Consider the following 16104-nt stretch of genomic DNA (forward strand, 5'->3'; position numbering starts at 1 on the left):
GGCAACAGTCTATGAACTACAAATGTCTTAAAATATTTAAATACTTTAAATATGCATATTTATTTAAAACAATATTAATGAGAGTTCTAGAAGGCATTTGCTTCCAAAACAAAGCATATTAACAGCTTTCAGTTTCAGTTCAGTTCAGTCGCTCAGTTGTGTCCGACTCTTTGCAACCCCCTGAATCACAGCACCCCAGGCCTTCCTGTCCATCACCAACTCCCGGAGTCCACCCAAACCCATGCGCATCAAGTTGGTGATGCCATCCAGCCATCTCATCCTCTGTCATCCCCTTCTCCTCCTGCCCTCAATCCCTCCCAGCATCAGGGTCTTTTCCAATGAGTCAACTCTTCGCATGAGGTGGCCAAAGTACTGGAGTTTCAGCTTCAGCATCAGTCCTTCCAATGAACACCCAGGACTGATCTTCTTTAGGATGGACTGGTTGGATCTCCTTGCAGTCCAAGGGACTCTCAAGAGTCTTCTCCAACACCACAGTTCAAAAGCATCAATTCTTTGGCACTCAGCCTTCTTCACAGTCCAACTCTCACATCCATACATGACCACTGGAAAAACCATAGCCTTGACCAGACGGACCTTTGTTGGCAAAGTAATGTCTCTGCTTTTTAATGTGCTATATGATGAGGTGTGTGTGTGTGTGTGTGTGCTCAGTCCTGTCTGACTCATTGCAACCCCATGGACTGTAGCCCACCAGGCTCCTCTGTCCATGGAATTTTCCAGGCAAGAATATTGGAGTAAGTTGCCATTTCCTAGTCCAGGGGGATCTTCCCAACCCAGGGATTGAACCTGCGCCTCTTGCGTCTCCTGCATTGGCAGGCGGATTCTTTACCACTGTGCCACCTGGGAAGCATAATCTGCTATGATAGGCCAGATGATGTTAGAAAGGTTGCAGCCTTGGCACAGGGCATATCAAGGATTGCTGAGTAGATGTATTTCTGTGTTTACATTTTATGTAGGGAAAGTCTGAACTCAGGAAGTGGGCTGGGATTCCAACTGGTTCTAGGGGCACTCAGGAAGCTCATTACCCACCAATAAGAAAGATTTACAATCTCTTTACACTGGTACAACTACATATAGCAATCCCTGATGACTCAGACGGTAAAGAGTCTGCCTGCAGTGTGGGAGACCCGGGTTCAATCTCTGGGTGGGGAAGATCCTCTGGAGAAGGAAATGGCAACCCACTCTAGTATCCTTGCCTGGAGAATCCTATGGACAGAGGAGCCTGGTGGGCTACAGTCCATGGGGTCGCAAAGAGTTGGACACGACTGAGTGACGTCATTTCACTGATGGAAGACCAGCCCTGCTGGCAAGTCTCAATTCTCAACCATCTTCAGTTTTTCTGGAAAGTTCACCAGGTATCACCAACATCTTGCAGTGGAACTACCTGTATGTTTCATAAAATGTAGAGTATGACCCCTAACTATCTCTTCCTGCCTGGAAATGTGATGGTTCTCTATTTGGAAGTACCCCTGCTTGCTTTCCCTGGGCTTGCAAGTTTCTGTGTGAATCCCTGGCCTTTTTCACCAATTGAGACACAGTTTATGAGTAGTTTGTAAGGGCTTGGGTTTCCTCCATATCATGAGAGGATGGTCTTTCTCTGAACTTCCCCAGAAACCCATTGCCCCACTGGGGACTTACCCAGGGAGGAAGCATGCTGCAGCAGCAGCAGAACCCAATTGAGCATGCATAAAAAGATTGTGTGAGTCACGGTGTACAAACATGAAACCATCTTATCTTAAAACCCCAGTTGGCAAAGCACTGCCTAAAGATCATAGAACTCCCATGGCGGGTAAGAGGGAGGGAGTTACAGTCTATCTCCTTTGGGATCTAACCCCAGGAAGAGTACATGTTTATGATCTTCCAGTTGTGTGTGTTGAACAGAGTCCTGGGAACAGACTGAATGGCCAGGGTAGAGAACCCCAAACTGGCAAAAGGAGCTCTTACTTGAGTTGTGCAATGCTTTGCCTCTTATTCATTCAAGAGTCCATCGATTCTATAAGTGGGAAATCGGTGGTTAATATTTTTAATAGTAGTGTTCAAAGCAAAAGCCCTCCGTGGAGTGTCGCCACGGCTGCTGGCTTCACCATCCACTTCCACTTTGTCCCTCCCACCCTGGCAGTCACAGGCAGGCCTTCAGCTTCTGTGACTGTCCCACTGTCACCCACTAAGGTGCCCTCATGGCAGCCTCCACCCCGACCACCATCACCCCGTCTCCTCAGTCAGTGTTGGACCCCTCAATGGCAGCTACAGCCACTGCCTGTGGCTGTGGTCACGTCAGAGGGGGCACTCACTGTGTCACTGTGTCTTCACCAGCTTTGCTGTCCTTGCAACCCAACTGCAGGCACTGTCGGTGGGCACTTGAAGTATCAGGCATGTTTGATGTGGCATCCAGAAGTGGACACATCCAGGCAAGGAGGCCAACTGGCCATGAAGCACGAAGGATAAAGAGGATGGAGGGGGTGCTTTGAGAACAGTGATGTCAAGAGATGGGTCGATGGCAAAGCAGATGAGTGCTGTCATGACCCTGACAACCCCCAGGAGGCCAATCGAGCCTCAAGAAGAGGAATGAGGGGAGGAGAGGGCAGAAATGTGGGTGAAGAGTCACGACGGGCACGGTGGTGAGGTGGTACCATTTTGTCTTGGATGACTTTCGCCTGTAATTGAGGATTTTGCACTTGCAGCTGTGTGTTTTGACTTTGCTGATGACAATAAAGACTTCAGCCTTGTCTGTGCCGGCTGCCCATTCAGTCCACGCCATGTGTCGTGAGCAAACTATCTTCATCCCATAAGTCGAAGTCCTGACCCCTAGGACCTCAAAAGGTGACCTTATTTGGAGACAGCACCTTTATAGGGGTAATTGAGTTAAAATGGGATCATTACAGTGGGTACTAATCCAATATGACCAGGATATTTTTAAAATGGGGAAATCTGGAGGCAAACAGGCACACAGGAAGAACACAAACCAAGGAAAAAGCCAGAGACTGAGGTTGTGCTTCTACAAGAAAAGGAACAAAAAGTACAGATGAACCTATTTGCAAAGCAGGATTAGAGACAGACATAGAGAACAAATGTATGGATACCAAGAGGGGAAAGGGAGGGTGGGATGAATTGGGAGATTGGGATTGACAAATACACAACTACTTTGTGTAAAGAAGTCAGCACTGAAGAATTGATGCTTTTGAACTGTGGTGTTGGAGAAGACTCTTGAGAGTCTCTTGGACTGCAAGGAGATTCACCCAGTCCATCCTAAAGGAAGTCAGTCCTGAATATTCATTGGAAGGACTGATGCTAAAGCTGAAATTCCAATACTTTGGTCACCTGATGCGAAGAGTTGACTCATTTGAAAAGACCCTGATGCTGGGAAAGATTGAAGGCAGGAGGAAAAGGGGACGACAGAGGATGAGATGGTTGGATGGCATCACCAACCCAATGGACACGAGTTTGAGCAAGCTTTGGGAGTTGGTGATGGACAGGGAAGCCTGATGTACTGCAGTCCATGGGGTTGCAAAGAGTCGGACATGACTAAGCGACTGAACTGAACTGAGCTGAGTGAGAACTGACGGCAGAGCAATAGCCTGCTCAGAGCTCTGTGGTCCTAAAACGGAATAAATCCAAAACGAGGGGATGTATGTATATGTGTACCCGATTCACTGTGCTGTAAAGCAGAAAACAACACAACATTGTAAACCAATCACAGTCCAATAAAATTTTTTTTTTTGTTTGCCAGCAAGCCACCGAAATCTAGAGGAGATTCATAAACAGATTCTTTTTTATAGTCTTCGGATAAAAAAAAAAAAAAACCTCTGCCAACAACTTAATCTCGTCTCCAGCCTGAAGAACTGTGAGACAATAGATCTCACAATTCACTGTTGTTTAAGCCACCCTGTTACTGGTACTTCATTACAGCAGCCCTAGAAAACTAAGACTTCATCAAGCTCCCCCATACAGACTGTGCCCACATAGAACTCACGTTCTACTAGGAAATTGTTGATCTTGGTAAAGAGCATGCTTGTCTCAACCAACCTCTGTTAGATAAGGGGATAAAGTCTTCATTGTAGCATAAGAGCCTGGGGAAGGTGAATTCAAAAGAAACCAAGAGCTGAAGAGAGAACTGCTTGAGGGAAGGAAGGAGAAGGCAAAACTGGAGGAGAGAAGGTTGAAAGAAAAGATGATCTTGCAACAGTGGTTCTTGACCCCGGTTGCTCATTAGATTCACCTAGGGAGGTATGGAGATGTGAGAGGCTATACCAATCACATCAGAACCTGGGCTGTGGGACCCAGACATCAGTATTTTGTAAAGATCTCCAGTGTGCAGATCTCTCTGACTCCAATGACAACTATTGTCTGGCAAGTTCCCCATCTTTGGTAAACTGTGTTTTAAAACATTTCAAAACACAGTTCTGAAACATGCTGAAACTATTCTACTGCTCCCAAATAGTCCAGAATCATGTTTTCAGATGTTGGTGAGCCTATGATTTTCACAGTGGTATTTTTTCTTGAACCTAATGGTATTTCACAAACAAGGTGCTGAAAGATAAAATGAGGCCAGCCTAGGAGTTTGAGATGACCTGTACACACTGGTGTAATTAAAATGGATAACCAACAAGGTCCCGTCGTATTAGCTCAGGGAACTCTGTTCAATGACATGTGGCAGCCTGGAAGGGAGGGGAGTTTGGGAGAGAATGGATACATGTATATGTACGACTTAGTCGCTCTTCTGTCCACCTGAACCTAGCACATTGTTAAATCTGCTATACTCCAATATAAAGTAAAAAGTTAAAAAAAAATGAAGTTTAAAAAAATGAGGCCAGCCCCACTCATTCTAGTTTCTTCTGCAGAGGAACGGACATGACAGGCTTAGTGGTGCCTCAGCTTGCACAGGAGAAAAGGAAAGAAGGCCTCTCTGAACAGTAATGGGAGGCAGTGAAAATGCAAAGGACATGGAAATGTTTGAGCAGTGAGTAACTCAGCTTCCCTTTGGGCTTTCCCGGTGGCTTAGACGGTAAAGAATCTGTCTGCAATGCAGGAAACCCAGGTTCGATCCCTGGGTTGGGAATTTCCCCTGGAGAAGGAAATGGCAACCCATTCCAGTATTCTTGCCTGGAGAATTCCATGGACAGAGGAGCCTGGCGGACTACAGTCCATGGGGTCACAAAGAGTCAGTCATGACTGAGCAACTAATACTTCCACTTCCACACCAGCTTCCCTTTGTCATTTCTTCAATTATTCTTGAGAGTGGAGGTCTGGATACTTGTGTTGAAGCCACCTCTGCTATAGATTACAAATCAGAGCACTTTCTCCAAGACTATCTAGTCCTGCAATCAATAACTAGTTTGTAGGAGATCAAAAGATAACTGTAATAGAGAAACTCAAGATGCTGGTGATAGAAGGGTAGAAGATAGGGACCAGAAAGGAATAAAAATATATCCATACCCAGCAGAGCACAAGCTGTGGTCAGAATGTGTATATATCTTTGAGGAAAACCTTGAATGTAATTGCCTGAAATATAGCTCTCTCTAGGACCTAAAGCTTGCATTAGATTTTTCTTGTTCAAAGAAAGAAAGCTTTTTGTTCAAAAATGAGTTTAAAAAGGAAAAGGGCAAGCCAGTTTCTCCCACTTTGAACTGGGATCATACCCTTTGAGCCTCGTATTTCGGATGCAGTCAGTTCTGTAATGCCTGTTCACCACCGTTATAATTCCATCTGATTAGTTTCTTGTCACGTAGAAGTAGGGTTAGAGATGTGAGATTTTTTAGAATTGGCATCCGAGATCACTATTTATTTATAAAAAACGACTTTTAGAAGGACCGATGAAAGTGGTTTTTAGGTCAACTTCCCTTCATGTGCCTTTGCCTCTTGGTCAGGAAAACACAAGCTCTGGGCAAGAGACATCCCATTTTATTTCAAAGATCTCTCAAGTAATAGAAGTCTAAAATATCTAACAGATCCACATTGCATGTTCATAACATTAGTTGTTTGGTGACTTATATGACAGTCAAATGAAGTAGCTATATGAAGTTCATCTTTTTATCACTAGGCAATTAAAAACTGTTTATTTAAAAAAATTAATAAGTGGGAACTTCCCAGGCATCCCAGTGGTTAAGACTCCAAACTTCCACTGCAGGCGGCATAGGTTCCATCATTGGTCAAGAAACTAAGATCCCACATGCCCTGTGCAGTGCAGCCAAAATTAAGTTTTTTAATACATATAATGCAATCTCTTTATACAGGTGGCCAAAGATACAGGGTTTACATCTATCCACAGGCCAGGCAGGCCCCATGCTGCGCCAGAGGGTGTGGTAAGTGGCTGGGTTGGTAGAGCCATGTAACCATGATCACCATAGACACAACCATCATGTCTACCTAGAGTTTTGAAATTAAAGCTAATCTCATAAGTTATAATAAAATTCTAACACATTGTGGAGAGAGAGAGTGCCCACCCAGTCTCACATGGCCTTTTCAGGACACAGAGACAGAGGACACGGGAACCAGCTGACCTGAGTCCTCACCCTACAGTTTCCTTCCCTCACCAGCTGACCTCAGGCATGAGAATCCATCTCTCCTTGCCTTAGTTTTCCCATCTGTAAAATGGAGAGAAGAATATCTGTTCTTACAGTACTCTTAAAAGAATTAAATAATGAGTGTGAAACACTCAGCATGATCAGTATATACTAGGAAACATACCTGACTCTTACTTTATTTATGTAGCAAATGTCCTTTTCAAATTAATTGTTTTAGTCAATTTTGGTGCTTTCCACGTCTTCTCTTGGCTTCAGGTTATTTTTCCTAGTCTTATTTTTGCTTTACTCCAGATTCTTCATTTAGTTTTCTTCTTCTTTTTCATCTTTTTGAAATTTGTGTGCATTTTTATGTCAGCTTTAAGTTGTTTTTTTTTTTTTTTCCTGGAAAAAGGTGACATGAACAAAAAAAATAAATAATACATTGGATTCACCCAGCTTGAGGAATCATCTTGATGAGTAATATTATATTGGAGTATTTGGTTGGTAAAACACTTCCTTCCATTTCCTAGAGCTAGACACCTGCTCCAGAAGGTATGTTCTCTGCCCGAAGACTGTGATGGGACATCCCTGGTGACACAGTGGATAAGAATCCACTTACCAACGCAGGTGACGTGGGTTTGATCCCTGGTCTGGGAAGACTCCACTTACCATGGGGCAGCTAAGCCTGTGCATCGCCCCTACTGAGCCCACGTGCCTTAGGGCCCATGCTCGGCAACAGAGAGTAGCCCCTGCTTGCCCCAACTAGAGAAAGCCTGCACACAGCAATGAAGACCCAGCACAACCAAAACTCAATAAATAAACACAATATAAGATGAAGAAGACTGTTGTATCCCAAGGCTCAGAAGAGAGAATTCATTGAGATTATGAGATAATTTGTTACTGTCAGTCAATGATCTAAGCAGAGAGAAAATACCCATTAAGGAAGCAATAATTTGAAGAGCATTGGATGTCAGTGAGTACTTCAAAGTTCAGCAAGTATTTTGGTCCAAGGCATCACGCTAGGCAACAAAGTCAGCGATATTATAAGCAGGGTATAAATAATAAAAAGAGAAGTCTTGTCCTCAGAGAGTTTACAAACTAATGGGGAAAATGAGACGAAAACACTAGCAAGTACAATGCGGAATGTTTTGAGTGATGTAAGAGTGGACAGGTGGGCATTGAGGGAATTTGAGAATGCAATTGAGAAGGGAAGTGAAAGTCGCTCAGTCGTGTCTGATTCTTTGCGACCCCATGGATTATACAATCCATGGAATTCTCCAGGCCAGAATACTTGAGTGGGTAGCCTTTCCCTTCTCAGGAGGATCTTCCCAACCCAGGGATCAAACCCAGGTCTCCCACATTGCAGCTGGATTCTTTACCAGCTGAGCTGCAAGGGAAGCAGTTGAGAAGAGAAAACTCAAAACAGAAGGAGGAGGGGTAGATGTGGCATTGAAAGATGAGCAGTTGTCAGCAGCTTCTTCTACTAGGAACTATCACCTGCAGAAGAAACGATGTCTTCATTGACATATAGGGCTCCCAGTGGCCTCTCTCTCCTGTTTAAGGGCTAGAAGGTCCACCTGCATAGCCAGACATCAGGACACAATTTGTCTTTTTTTCTTCTCTCTGATTTCACCTCCCAATGGTTCCATGAAATGCCTCTAGTAATAGAATCACCCTTTCCCCATAGCAGATACACACCAAACACCACAACAAAAAGCCGGCCAGTCCAAGCCTGAAAAGAGCATCAGGTTGCAGTGCCGCCCCGCCACCACCCTCAGAGGAGACTTGAGAACATATAAAGCCGAATCTCCATGTTTCCCCGGAGCTGGAAGCCTTCCCAACATGGACCGCCCAGTCCTCCTCCTCTGGCTGCTGCTCTTCCAGACTATTATGCTACAAGAAGCAGGTACCAGAGCTGATGCCCCCAGGCTGTTTTGCTCCTGCCTTGTTCCAAGCTTGAAAGGGAAAGGATGGTTATTTGCACACAGTTCACCAGCACACTAGAAGAAAGCTTAGCGTTAAATCCAGACAAATAGAACTTTACTGTTTAACCCAATCCAACCACCATTGAGATGTTGCTGGAATAATAACCAATGCATAATCAGGATTGATTAAGGGAAGTTGCATCAAATCTTTTCCCTAAGATTTTTTTTTCCCCCCGTGGACAAGGCACTGGCCAATTTTTCGTTAAGTCCACAGCTCTATTTTTAGGATTTGGGGAGAAATAGATAAAGGAGGAATACTTATCTGCAGGATAGTTAAATAGGAGTTTTGAAAATGTTCTTTGGCTTCTGTATTGATATTTACTGCTTTGTTGTTGTTGTTGTTTAGTCATTATGTCATGTCCAACCTTTTTGCAACACCATGGTCTATAGCCTTCCAGGCTCCTCTGTCCATTGGATTTCCCAGGCAAGAATACTGGAGGGAGTTACCATCTCCTTTTCCAGGGGATCGAACCCCGGGCTCCTGCTTGGCAGACATATTCTTTACCACTGAGCCACCAGGGAAGCCCTATTTAGCACTAGAGGTACTGAATTATTGCCATGAATTCTTTACTGTTGCTGAATGGAGTTAAAAATATAAAGTAAAATAATATCTTGGCCTGAAGTATTGGACATGGCATGAAATTATCTGGACTACTAGACTCGTGAAGTCTTCTAATCTGAAAACCTGTACCTTTCCAAATCAATTTTACTTTCTTAGTCTTAATCTGTATTCCACATCTAGCCCTCTTCAAGAAATTTTAATTTACTTTAGAATTAAAGTAGTTTAAAATATCTATATTATTTGAATTATTTCAAATATTTCAATTATCTATATAATTTCAATCATTATTTTGTGGCTCTGGGGAGAAATATTAAAGTCCTTTACTACTTAGCTTTCCCATTTATACTAACAAATGGAAATTTGGAAATACTCTCGACCAGCTAATAGCTTGAATATAATTTTCATTAACTTTAAAGAAAAACATAACCCCAACCACAGAATAATGTTTGATTGTAAAGTTTATACTCTTTTTTTATTCTTCAAGTAATTGTACAGATATGTTTATGTCAGACACTAAAACATTATTTATTAAAACACACTAGTGTGTTAAGAGATTAAGTGAGTTTTTTAATCCTTTGGGGTTCTGGGCCTTATTTCTCGTGTATATGTCTGAGGAGGTATGAGTCTGGGAATGCAGCTTATTTAAAGCCAGAAGGGTCTGCATAATTCTGTACTCCTGGCCATCTGAACTTAGAGTTTTTTCACCACTCCATGCTATTTGTTCTCCTGCAAAAAGGGGATAATTCATTGTATTGTTGGGGAGATTCAGTATTCATTGTATTGTTGTGTTGTGGGCTTCCCTTGTGGTTCAGCTGGTAAAGAATCTGCCTGCAATGTGGGAAACCTTGGTTCAATTTCTGGGTTGGGAAGATCCCCTAGAGAAGCAAAAGGCTACCCACTCCAGTATTCTGGCCTGGAGTAGACTCTATAGTCCATGGGGTTGCAAAGAATCAGACACGACTGAGCAATTTTCACTCACTCACTCCCTCATTGTTGGGGAGATTTAAAAAAATAATGTTTGTAAACTACTTGAAAGAGTGCCTCAGGTACAGAAAATGCTCATTCAAGATTAAATGTCAGTATAGAGGCTGTAAATTCTAAGTTGTGCATTGTAAGCTGATGAAAGATGACTATATAGATTATGAGATTTAGATTATAACACTTTACCATGATATTTCCATTCCCCAAGAAACCAAGAATTTCCTCTTTCAGTATTTCAGTGTAGGTTTCAGTTTAATTAACTGATTTAATATTATCAATATGCATAGCACCAAAAGAGTTCTTTTCTTCTAGCACATCAGTACTAAGCAGGTAGGTGTTCTGGAGATTCATGAACTAAACCCAACGTAGGTGGGAAAATGGGGCTTTCTGAAACATAACATATTTGGAAATTTCTGAGAAAATTCAATTCTTATTTGCTACAATTGTGGAGAAGATGATGCTGACTTTGATGGTGCTGAAAATAATGAAGTACGGGCTTTGAGAATACAGTTACAGGCAGGACTGAAAGTGACCTCTGGACCAGTCTGGAAGGAGGCTCAATGAGCTCTGCACCCAGGGCCTGACTTGACATATATTGCTACTCTTTGGAAGCAGAAGCGCGCTATGATTTAATGTGCCTGATTCAGATGCCCAAAGGATTTAGGATGGACATGAAGGGGGCAGGCGGAAGATGGAGAGACAACCCCCAGTCTGGGATAAGCAAGTTTAATAATTTCTGGGAACTGGAAAAAAATGCCATCTTAAAATCCGGTGATTTTCTTAAGACTGCATCTCAATAACTATTTAATAATGTGTTGAGAAAAGCAGAGAATGAGTCCCTGGGAATAAAGGTCAGCCTCAATTCTAACCCCATCCCCCACCTCCCACCACATTGAAAAACCAAGTATCTATGGAAAAAGTCACCCAAGGAGGGCTATTTGTTACATTGAATTGGGCACTGTGATAACCTGGCTTCTTTGGCGGCTCAGATGGTAAAGTATCTACCTGCAGTGTAAGAGATCTGGGTTTGAATTCTGGGTCGGGAAGATCCCTTAGAGAAGGCAACCCACTCCAGTATTCTTGCCAGGAAAATTCCATGGACAGAGGAGCCTGGCGGGCTACAGTCCATGGGATAACCTAGTTACAACAATATTCAACTCTTGTCTCCTTCTGCCTTATCTTGATTTCCTTGAAAACTGAAAACTCACCCCCAAAGGTCAGCGTTAGTTGTCACACTGAGGGTACACATTGTCACATTTATGGACCCATTTCTTAACATAGTCACTGACACAATAGCGGGCTCTCCATAAACAGTTTGAACAAATGAAGGAACCAACACGAGCAGGAATGCTTGCAAATCATTTCTATAAGCTCTACTGATATCTGCTTACTGGATCCTCTCAAAATAAAGACAGTAAGATTATGGGGTTGTTGCCCCTGTGTTGCTTCAAATCTAAGGAGATTTGAGAGGCTCAGTGGATCTTATAGACACGACTTGCCAGTATCCTTTACATCAGGGCCACCTTCTCCCAGACTCTCTGGCTCCTCCTTTATCTGTGCTCCCTCTTCCAAGCCTTTTACCTGGGCTTATCCTCTGCCCCAGGATGAGCACCTCACCCTACAGTTTGTAGGGAGGTGCTCCTGAGCCTCCAGGAGCACATGGATTAGTGGTCTGATACGGTCCTACAGGCTTTACCAGGCTCCTCGTGTGGACTGCTTAAGAGACTGGCAGACAATGGGGCCAGTGAGAGTCTCTGGGAACAACCACCCAGAAACACAACCGCAGTTCAGTGCAGTCCTCCTGGGTATCAGGAGGGATTTGGGGACCTGCAAGCCACTGGAGTTCGGTTGATATTAGGGTGATTCATGCGGAAAAGGTGAGGACAAAGGACAAATTGTTGACTGCCAGAGAAAGCATGGCTACTTCTGAAAATATGATTGTTCCCTGTGTTGACTTCAGCTGATCAACACCATCCAAGTTAAATATTTTAACAAAATAGTCCCTAAAACCACCTTGCAAATGGAGTTTGGAAAGTTTTCATTCTCAGCCTGCTTAAACATCAAATCCCTTAATGGCTGAGTTGCTAATCACGCCCTTCCTTCACATGCATGGTGATTTATGATCCTGTCTAAGGACATTCCAAGACCACTTATCTTTCCCTGGTAGCGAAGATGTAGACTCAAATTTCACAGATATGTTTACATAACTGCAGATGCTCAAACCTGGAAGAGCAGGATTTTAGAAGAGTGAATAGAAACAAAATGTAAACAAAATTTAGTCCAGAGTAGGCTACAGGGGCTAGGAAAGGAAGAAAAAAAACAAAAAATCAAACCTCCTTCCTCTTCAGGCTATAATACCACATAATCCACATTTAGAATTTGGTTCCACTAGTAAGGAGTTGTGTGGTCACTTAACCTCTCACAGCCTCAACTTCCCCATTGATAAAACGAGAAGAGAGAGAGCACCCAGTTCACGGAGTTTCTGAAAAGGTTCTCTGGTGGGTCTAGTGGTTAAGATTCCAGGCCTTCACTGTGGTGGCCTGGATTCAATCCCTGGTCCAGGAACCTAGATCTTGCAAGCTGCACAGTGTAGCCAAAAGAATAAAAAAGTAAATCATGGACAACTCTCAGCCCTGCGGCCAGCTCATCAAAGATGGTGATGTGCTCCACCCTCTCACTTAAAGCAAATTCCCTGAGTGGTCCTTGGGAGAAGGCTGCTTTCTCCCACAGCCTTCACCCAATCCTCCAGGAAATCGTGTTGGCTCTGCCAGAATCTAGTTACTTCCTACCATCCCACCTTCACTTACTGTCCCACCTTAGACGGGGCCCCCACCTCCTCTGCCTTGATTCCTCCAGTCACTGTGACTGGTCTCCTGGCTTCCACCCTGTTCTCCCAAGTCAGTTCCCAACACAGAAGCCAGAGTGATCCTCTGAAACTCAAGTCAGATCATGTCAATCTCCTGCTCCAAGCCCTGCAAATCTTCCTCGTCTCACTCAGGTCAGAGGCCAACAAAGCCCTCAAAGGCCTGCTCCCTGGTTACCATCACCACCTCTTTCCATTCCTTCTCATGCTTCTCTGTTCAGGATCCTCAGTCCTTCCATTGCCCCCCGGGAACATGGTGGGCAGGCCGGGGTGGGGGGCTTTGCCCTGGACACTCCCTCTGTCTGGCAGTCTTCCCCACATATCAGCAAGTCTTACTCCTTACCGCCTGCAAGTTTTTCTCAAATGTTAATTTCTCATAAGACCTACTCTGACCATCCTTTGATCATCCTAACCCTTAATTTCCACTCTTTTATTTCCTCAGCCACTTTTTAAATGCTATAATTCACTTACTTATCTTCTGTTGTGTTCATTGACTATCCCCCTCCTCTAGAATGTAAGCCCCACAAGGGCGGCTGTCTTGGTCTGCAATGTTCAATGATAAATACTGCTGCTGCTGCTAAGTCACTTCAGTCATGCCCTACTCTGCGACCCCATAGATGGAGGCCCACCAGGCTCCTCTGTCCCTGGGACTCTCCGGGCAAGAATACTGGAGTGGGTTGCCATTTCCTTCTTTATTATTTCCATGATAAATACTAAAAGCCTCTAATAGTCCTTGGCACAGAGCTGGTACACAATGCTAACCTTTGAATAAATGAATGTAGGTGTTCAATCAGTGTTAGCTGATTTTTTCCTTTTTTCTCTTATTTATTTAGTTGTGCCAGATCTTACTTGTGGCATGGAGAATCTTTTAAGTTGCAGCACGTGGGATCTAGTTTCTCAACCTGAGATCAAACCTGGGCCCCTTGAAATGGGAGTGCAGAGTCTCAGCCACTGGGTGACCAGATAAGTCCCTGATTTTTTTCTTTTTTGGAAGCAAAACATTGAGATATTATTGGGAAGAACATCTAATATGTATTCCCCAATTCAAAATATTTTCTTTCACTCAGCCCTTATTTAAAAAGGGCTAATTGTTGTTCTCTCAGATACCTGATTGCCTCAAAATATTGCAATCATCATCAACCTCTATTGTCATTCTTTTCCAATTCCTATCTTTCATGGATAACCAAGCCACAGATTTTCAAGTGTATAATTATCACCTGAGAAGTTTGTTTAAATATGAGCCATAATCGCACAGGTCAGTAGGTCTAGGAAAAGGCCTAGGAATCAATATTTTAAACAGTTTCTCAGGCAATTCTGATAAAGACAGCTGGAGGATTAACTTAAGAAACATTGTCTTACATTTTGTTTGCTCTCCTCAATACACCTTGAGCTGCCATCACACACAGCCCAAGCCTTCAATGTTTCCTGGCTAGCATCCCAGCTAGACACTAGCATCATCTGCACGTCAGATTTCTCCCCGCCTTTGCCTCTCACTCACCTCTAGCTACCCTTGCACTGGGCTATGTCATGTCCTTTCTCTGATCAAGAACCCAAAATGTTGCCTCCACTGACACTTGAAAAGTCTGGACTTCTTTTCCGTGCATTCAAAATCCTAAAAAGTGAAAGCCTCCTATTTGTCCATCCTTGTGCCCACTCTTTATCCAACACAGCCACTGTTCTAGTTCAGATGGTTCCCTTTTGATTCCTCTATTAAAAAAGGCTCATACCAATTTATCCACTTCCTCTAAATTTAGCCAAACCATTCTGCAAGGCCTGCTTGACATCCCACCCCATTAATTCATTTACTAGTCAATTCAGGAGTGCCCAGCAGGTTCCAGACACTGTGCAGGGAGAATGGTCCCTTCCATCCAGGCTCACCAATCTGCTGGGGGGGATAAGACACGAACACAGGTAGCCCCAAGTTGGTTGCCAGCCAATGAGTTATTGAGACACTATCATCTGTTGTTGGATCCCCAGGGCTTGGCACATAGAAAGTACTCAGTGATGTTAAGCTTGAATGAACTAAGCATAAGTACTTTGGGAAGTTAGGTTTCCAGTTGAGGGAACTAGGAAATACTTTATAAGAGTTTCCAATTTGAGATCGGTCTTGCTTAGGATACCATGTTGATATGAGGGGGTTAAGACATTGCAGAGAATTTTGATAAGTTAGGAAAAGTCATATGGAGGTGGGCAGAAGGAGCTTCTTTCTGAGGGAAGGAGAACACCGTGTCAGTAGGTGAGAAGCTGAAAAGTAAGATGTGAATCTGATCATGGAGGGGTCTGAAATTGAGGCTAAGAACTTTGGGTTTTATCCAGCAGATGATGAAGATCCATAGTAGGCTGAGGGGTGACACCAGAGTAACTTTTCAGATGAGTAAACACTTAGTATGGACTAGAGTGAGGAGAGAATGAATGAGGGAAACTGGTTCCTTAAAAACGGATTATGGTGGTTCACACAAAAATTATTTTTAAAAGCCCTAAATAGAAGTGTCAGGCATGGGTTTGGATGGCAGGAATAGAAAGTCCACTTTCTTTTCTTCTTCTTTTTTTTTTTGAATGACTATCTGTAATCCAAGTCACCTGGCTGGGCTTTACCAGCACAATTACAGGGCTTCTTTGATAAAATGAGACAATGGGTGGAGAAAGTGCTTTGGAAAATGATAGTTTTGTGCAGACATAAGGGAAAATCATACCAGAGAAAGGGTAATTAGGAGAAAGACCTGGCCTGATGGTAGGAGATGGGAGATGTGGGAGGGAAAGAAGAGTCAAAGGAAAGAAGCGGGAGTGCCTGGGGGCATGAGACTGGGGAACTTCGTGACTAAATGTCCAGATTCTGGAACTCAAATCCTGGCATTGCCTCTTATTAGCTGTGGGGTCTGGGAACATTACTTGACTTCTTTTTGCATCTACTTCCTAATCTGTTCAATAGGAATAGAAACAATAGAGTCGTTCTCAATAAGACATGGAAATTGCTTAGCCCCATGGCAAGCCCATAGTAGGTGCTGAATAAGGGTTAACTATTATTAACAACACCAACTTAGTTGACTTCCAGAAGTCTCTCCACCCCATGGGGAGTCCTCTCTTTGGTCTTCCAGCCCAGACGACACATCTAGTCACTGGGTTACATCCTGTCTGGTCTAGTGCTCAACCTATATAGTGAATATATAGATTTTTTTCCAGCCACAGGAACCAGGC

The sequence above is a fragment of the Cervus elaphus genome, chromosome 15 (genome assembly GCF_910594005.1).
Source record: "Cervus elaphus chromosome 15, mCerEla1.1, whole genome shotgun sequence".
NCBI classification, from domain to species: domain Eukaryota; kingdom Metazoa; phylum Chordata; class Mammalia; order Artiodactyla; family Cervidae; genus Cervus; species Cervus elaphus.